Raw genomic sequence first — 8,112 nt, forward strand, 5'->3', positions numbered from 1 at the left:
ATATATATTGCGCGCTAGATTACAATTGGCTAGTTGGTATTTTGTCGACAAAAACAAAAGTCCAGACGCAACACAAAGGTTGCCCAGATGCGGCACAAAGGCCGCCCAGACGCGACAGAGTCGCCCAGATGCAGCACACAGGCTGCCCAGATGGGTCGAGGGGACGTCTCCCGAGACCCTGCTGGGGTCCTATAGCGCGTCCGCCAGGACTTTGCCAGCCCAGAACCAGAACCTGCAGGCAATCCAGACAGAAATACGGCAATGCCTTACTCACCGGCCAATGATGTCACTTATGACTCTATGATCAGGTGTCTAGGTGGGCTTGGGGTATCCCGGGCGAGCCCCCATATGTTATGCCCAGCGGCTCGAGACCCCACAAAGACCACCAGAGACCACGATCAATGCAAGCAACAAAGAGTCATTTATTGGCAAGCTCGAGCCTGGTCCTCTGCGCACACGGTAACCCGGTGATGCTAAGAGGCCCCGAGCCTTTGTTCAACAGGCCTATTTATAATGAAAGGCGAAAAGTTTTACAGTGTTCTTTTTAATTGGCTGACATAAAATTATATATATGATGTTATTTTAAGTTCTGAGTCTCCGAGAGGAGTGTTATCATTATCTTTTAAGTTTGCCTTGGCACTGGCAAGGTCAGCTGCCTGGCCTTTACGGATAAGAGGTGAAGATTCTTTGCAGCTTTTATGAGGGGTTTGAGGGCAATTAGGGAAGAGGCTTTTGTTTACACAGGTGCCTGCCGGGCTCTTTCTATCTTTACACTCTGAACCTACTAGCATTGTCTCACAGGTGAGCTTTTGGGGGTCACTACATCTAAACCATAACAGCTCCCTTTTACCTTAGAAATACTGGGTCTACTATAGAAGAAGCAATTATAAGAAAGACAACAACTCAGGTTATGACATTATATAAGACTTTAAGCCAAGAGGATGATGAAGCATTTTGGTTTAAATTGTTAAATAATGATCATCATCAAAGGAGGGGAATGAAGCAGACCCGGTATTCCCACTCAAAAGACCATCCCCATAATTAGACTTCTTTTCACCAAGATTTTAGAAAAAGTGTAAACAAAATGTCAACAAGGTTCCTGCAGAAGGAACTGTGGTTTGAAGATTCTTCTTTCTTATAAACACCAGGTTTGCAGACAAAAGTTGTGATACAGTTTGTCTCAAAAAGAACTTGCTGCTATGTAAAAGATACTATCTCTGATTTTTTTGGTTAAAAACATGTAAAATTTTGTCTATCCTAAGAAGATGAGACAAAGGGCAACTGTTATGTACCCACCCACTGACATGTAATCACTCTACTGAATATAAAGTTAATAGAATTAGCAGACTTGAGGTCCAGAGATTTTTAGGTATTACCACCCCTGGGCCACTACATATACAATTAACCTGCTTCCTAAAAATTCCTCAGTTGTCCAGTCACGAATGCCTTATGTCAGTAAAATAGTTATTCATATATTATACACATGGATTTGCCTCCATAACTCAGGTAAGATGTAAGCCCAGTTCTTTATTTTGTTATAAGCAAGTATATTGAGACTTCTGCAACTTTGATTCTGTTTGGCAAATACTAGAAGAAGGGTGTAGCATCTAAGAGATTAGAGCTTGGGCGTCCTGGTCACAGTCCCTGCTTCCACTAAGCCATACTCTTCCTAAATTTTCTGATCCTGTCAGGTTGGCCTGCTGTGCAAATCTAGAATGACCAGCGCTTCTGTTTCCCAGGTGGAAAACAGATGGCTCCTACTTTGGGATCCCAATTCTAATTTGGATTATAGGAGAAGATATCAACAGAAGCTTATCATATGTACCTGAAATGGTAAGGACCAGTGTCATATTGTAACTAGGCTGGAGAAAAGTCTGATGATCAAGGGACTCTTTTTTTCTTATTCTCCAAACTATGGAAATTTTCTGTTAGAATCTTAAATATCCAACAATAAGAATATATTAAATTTATGAAGTTTATTACCCTAAGTGAGAACCATGTGGTTATGTTACACGAATCAATTAAAAAAAGGCAGAAATTTCTTTTAATGTTGCATGAAGTGCTGAATATTGTAATACCAAAAAATGATAGGTTTCAATGCTTTCAGTTGCAAGAAACAGAAAATTCAACTCAGTGTGGTTTAAAATATGAGGAAATTGATTCAGGTTGCTAATTTGGGGCAAATAACAGTTTCCTATCAGTATATTAGGAATATTGATATATATGTATTATAGGAAAAGGCAGCGTAGGTCATTTATTTGAGATATTTCTACTTTTTGTTAAGCAAATATCTATATCAGAGAGACCTAGAAAATCCAAACTTCCATCTCAGATACCAAGTGGAAATCACATCTCTAAACAGGTAGTCTTTTAAGGCTGCTATAATCTTAACTTTGTTACTGTACCCAATTCTTGGTACAGTTCTTTCATTCTCTTAGTTCAAATTTCTGTCCAAGATATGTTGACATTGTCTGTCACTCTTCACACAGTCAACAGAAGCTTTAATTTTTTTGACATTTTCAACTTCTAAAACTTTCTACTCATACCCAGACTATATTTGAGGTAACTAAGATGAATCCTAATGTTAAGCATGCCAATGCTAAGCAAGTCTTCTTCTGTGGCTTCCACTGTATCTCCATGCAGCGAATTCCTGATCCATCAGAGTTGTACATATTGGGTCTCTCTTCTTTCCTCTGTTAAGTTCCCATGATAGTGAGGCATTCACATCACATAGAATAACAGAGTAAGTGAAAGTTGGTAAGAGTCCTTTCACTCTCTCTTTCATATCTCCTTTAACAGACCTGCTGCTGGATCAGGTCTGTCATTTTCACCTATTGATCTCTCCTTGTAAAAACTGCCTAGGAGAAATGCGTCTATAATGAGAACTAACAGTTCTGCTTCTATGTATGTGGACCCATTCATTTAAAAAACTGAATTTCCACACCAGAGACTCATACTTATTTGGTGTAAAATGAAACTTAAGATGTTACAAGGCTTTAAGAATATGCCAAGCAGTTCAAAATGTAGGTAAGAGTAGAAACTTTGAATCTAAAAACAAACAACAGCAACAACAATGTTGCTTTTGTTTTATTATGACTTCAGTGTCCGAGATGGTTGTCTCCCCAATATCCCTTTTCCTCCAGATTATTTTTTGGGGTCATTCACATTAATTCCTTTGGAATTAGCATGTGGTCACTGCGGAAAAAGGGTTGTGATACAATCCCAGTCAATACCACATGAGAAGGATCCTCCTGGGACCTTCTCTGCAAGTATCCCTCTGTTCTAAGAAGGTTATATTTAAAAAGAGGCAGTTCCAATTCCTAAGGTGGATATTGTACTGCTGTGCTGAGTGGTCTGTTCTCAGCCTACATGTGATATAAACACATAGAATAGGGAAGAGCCAGGAGCAGATGAGACATTAGAAATACTCAGAAGAAAGACTGGAGTGGACGATATCCATCCAGTGCTTATTTTTTCTCTAAAATTGGGAGTAAGATTATTTAACAGGGTTAAGATGATTTAATATTTTTATGCATTTTCTTGCCATGTGATAGCCAAACAAAAGCCAGAAGGTAATGTCTCCTCGAAAACCCTCCCCCAACTGTAATTTGCCTATTCCTAAGAGCATTTTTAATTTTTGAAAACTGCTCAATCCTCCTGGAGAGCCTAAAAACCACTGGTTTCTAAGGTCTGAGCCTGGTATTTACAGAAGCAGCAGCAATGTCACAAAGGTCCTCAATTTTCTCCTCCACTCTTGATCATTGTCCTTGCACTGGGAAAGGCTACTGGTTATTTTAATTACTTTCTTTAAAAATGAAAAGAAAAGGTCTTCTGCTTTTTTAATGGTACATAAAGATTTTTTTAAGAATATACAAATGGAACCTCACAAAAGTGTTGCCATTTTCATGTACCTTAGAATTTTCATCAAATCTGGCTTTAGACAATTGACAGCTTATAGATCTTGTATATTATTAATTCACCAGAATCTAATGGTTTCTTGATGTTTCCTTGGGAGAATCTGGGGATTTTTAATCTGACATTTTCTCACATCACTCTATATTCTAAACTTTCATGTGATTTGAGATTCCTTTCTATGAATGCATTCTAATTGATATAATTAGTTACAAATGTATTGTAATTAAACTTATTTCAGCTTTTCTCTGTTGCCGTCCAGCGGGACATAAAGAGACATAAAGACACGTACACCTCAGATTGTCATGGTGCAGCTTCTTCTTTATTCAGATCCCAACAACAACAACAACAAAAACCCCCAAAAAGCAGTCTCACCCTCAATATATAAGCAGTCTCATGCATAATCAATTTCGATCACATATGTCCTCCCAATCCTGTTAAAGGTCAAGCAATCACGAGCTCAAGCATACATGTAGCCAATTGTAACAGCTTCCTGTTTTTCTCCAGGCATACCAAGCACGCCCTTTGGCTCCCTGCCAGCTCACATCTCCCCCTGTTTGTTTATAAAAAGACCAGACCGTGCCTGTCTTAGGTTGTCCATGACAGAGCAACATCCTTACCTGTCAGCGGAAAATGAAGCTTATATCTTCATTCCCTGTCTTAGGTTGGTATGAGCTCTTCACGAATCTTACCCATCTCTGACTACCGGTCTAGCATAGCTAAACTTGGGGGGGAGGTTCCCACATAACCTGCTAAGTTGTAGGAGCCATTTGGGAAGGGTGCTAAGTCAGGAGAAAAGGGTACAGTAGGTAACCCTAATGTGGAATTAGTGGTAAGAATAGCAGGATATAGATTGGAAGAGTTAATAAGGGGCAAAGGGCAAGGTCACGCCTTTACTATCCCCCATAGGTAACGTAGGGCTCCTCCATTAACATGGTGAGGGATCATCAACAACAGCAGTTGGAGGAACTTCCACATCTTCTTGTTGTTCTTGGTTTTCTATTGAGGAAGCCTTGACCAATCATTCAGGCACCCAAATTGGCGAATGTACGTCCTGCGGGAAAACACAAACATCCTCGGGTCCAGATTAATACCGGATCCGGGCCTTTCCATTGTCCTGATAGAATGTCCTTCCAGATCACTTGAGGTAGATGTTTTTTATTAGGCTCTGAATGACGGTCAGCAGCCGATCGGCCCGCAGAATCGAGATTTTAAAAATTAAAATGAACAAGGCAACAGACAATTTATCTTTTGGGGATCTGTATGATACCCCTATTCCCCCTTTTTGTTTATAAAACATGTTTTTAAGTGTTAAATGGGCACGCTCAACAATGCTTTGTCCAGTGGGATTATAGGGAATTCCTGTGACATGTTGAATACAAAGGTGGAACACAATTGTTTAAAGGTCTGGGACATATATCCAGGACCATTATCTGTTTTAATTTGTTTGGGGACCCCTAGGATGGAGAAAGAATGTAAACAGTGTGTTATTACATCTTTGGTTTTTTTCTCCAGCATGAGCAGAGGCCATAATAAATCCTGAAAAGGTATCTATTGACACATGGATGAATTGTAGTTTTCCAAATTCTGAATAATGAGTTACATCCATTTGCCAAATATGATTGGGCTGAAGCCCTTTTGGATTTACTCCTAACGAGGGGTTAGGAATAAGTGTAGCACATTTAGCACAAGACTTGACTATGTCCCAAGCTGTTGCCTTAGTAATCTGATAGCGTAAACGTAGAGTAGAAGCATTTACGTGAAATTTGGAATGAAAAGTTTTTGCATTTTCAAGTGCATCAAAGATACGTGGGTCTCTGGTGGCTGTGTCTGTTAAATCATTGTGTAAACTTAAGAGGACCTGGGAGGCCAGTATGAGCCCGAACATGCCCAATAAAAAAAGGACTTTTTCTTTCCCAAATAAGTTTTTGTAAAGATTGTAAATACTTAGTGATGGTGGAAGTGAGGGAGAGCAGACCAGTTAATTCTAAATTTTGAATAGCATTAACAACGTATTTGCTATCAGAGAATAGGTTAAAGGGCTCATGGTGGGTTCTGAATACTTTTATAGCTATTAATAGTTCTGTTTGTTGTGCAGATAGAATATTAAACAGCAATGTTTCTGTAACATTATTTACAGTAATAGCACCCATACCATTTTTTGATCCATCAGTAAATATAAGGGTAGCTCCTATAATAGGTTCTTTTCTGGTGAATTTGGGGAAAATTATAGGATGTTGACTCCAAAATTGGAGAAGAGGATCAGATGGCAAATGATTGCCAAACACAGCAGAAGTACTAGTAAAGACTATAGCCCATGAATTTGAATTATTAATAAGATATTGTATCTGATCAGTAGTATAAGGAGTAGTGATTGTTGAGGGATGTGACCCAAAAGTGGAAAGGGATACTTTTAATGTCCTAAGGATTAATTCTGCCACAGATTCAGTAAACAAGGATAAGACCTTGTTAGGGACATAATTCATGTGAACCCATAGAATAGGACCCTTTTGCCAAAACACTCCTGTGGGTAACTTATTTGTGGCCAAGACAATGAATGATAAAGGCTTAGCTAGGTCAATACGATCAAGATGGACCTTTTCCATAGCTGTTTCAACAAGCTTAAGAGCTGTTCAAGCCTTAGGGGTAAGTACCCACTTAGAAAGGGGGTCAGAATCACCTTTAAGAGTGTCAAACAGGGGGCCCAAACTTGAGGTGGGTAAGTGAAGGTAAGGTCTAATCCAGTTAATGTCACCTAATACTGCTCTGGCAGAGGCACAGAGGTCCAATTCTGTGCTTCCTCTTGTTTGTCTAATGGGGGAGTCAAGGGGTAATGGTCTGAGGTATGGACTAGATAGCCCCGTATATTTGTGGGCCCCGAGGCCGGGGGCCCTGATTCCCATTTTTGGGAGGTAAAGGGTTACCATCTTTGCCTCTAGTTGACTTATAGTCACTTGCACAGTGTTTCCTTTTTTTACATCGGGGACATAATTTTGGCACAGGACCCTGGGGGCAGTCCTTTTTTATGTGTCCATATTGCTTACACCGATAACACTGTTGGCCTGGGTGGGAGTTGGCATTGCCTCTAAGACCCTGTGCAAGAGCTGCAGCCATCACCTGACCTTTAATAAAAGCCTCATTAATATCCGTACAAGCCTTTAAATAGGCTCCAAGTTCTTTGTTTTTCCAAGGTCTTATTGCTTCTTTACACCATTTATTTGCTTGCTCATATGTAAGCTGTTTGACTAAAGGCATAGCCTGGTCCACATCTCCAAATATACGTACTGCTATTTGAATCAATCTGTCTACAAAATTGGCATAGGGTTCATTGTTGCCTTGAATAACCTTAGATAATGGTCCTTGAAGATCGCCAGCACTTGAAGATTGCCAGCCTTTTGCAAGCTTTAGTGGCAGCAGCACTAATTTGTTGATACACACCGAGGTGGAAATTAATTTGATTACCTTGCCCTTCATATGGTCCTTGGCCTGTCAGCATGTCTAGATTCCATTGAGGATTGCCCACAACTGCATTATGTTGAGCAGTATCAGAACATAACTCCTGGTTGGCCACCTTCCACATAAGATATTGTCCCCCAGATAAACATGCTTTTGCTAAATTACCCCAATCAGTCGGAGTAAGATTTTGACTTGCAACATTCTCTAATGAAGAAATGGTAAATGCAGCTTGTACTCCATAGGACATAACTGCCTCTTTTAACTGTTTCACTAATTTTACATCTAATATTTGATGATATCTCTGATTGTTTTGATCTTCAAATGCTGGGAATATTGGGAACACTGATCGAGATTCTACATCAGCCCACTGTCTGGGGGCCGCCCCTGTGCAGCAAGCACATGTGCCCCTACAAGTTGGAAAAGAGTGGTGACCTGGATTATATGCCAGAGGGCACAGTGCAGTAGGGGCTAAATGCCACTGAGAGAACTTCTTTTCTAGCTCTGTCTCAGATAGTTCCTGTTCTTCAGAGTCACATTCCTGTTCTGAGTCTGAACATCTACTATCTACTTTCTCTTTCAGAAGCTCAACTTGATTGTTCTTCTTTTATAGTTTCTAATATCTCTTCCCCTTCTCTTAGCTGTTCTTGAAATTTTGGTTCCCTGGAAGTCAGACAGAAACAAACTAGTGTCCATATAGGCAAAGTACCAAGAGGGAGAGGCATTAAGAGAACCTTCCATGCGAAT

The 8,112-nt window shown here is 40.0% G+C and overlaps 1 long non-coding RNA gene across 1 annotated transcript in view; it reads left to right on the forward strand.

Moving 5' to 3' along the window:
• The window catches only part of LOC306642121, a 770,670-nt gene that overhangs the window by 17,681 nt on the left and 744,877 nt on the right, over positions 1-8,112 (forward strand). The window lies entirely within an intron of this gene.

This window comes from Sciurus vulgaris (assembly GCF_902686455.1).
Source record: "Sciurus vulgaris genome assembly, chromosome: 12".
In the NCBI taxonomy this organism is placed as follows: Eukaryota; Metazoa; Chordata; class Mammalia; order Rodentia; family Sciuridae; genus Sciurus; species Sciurus vulgaris.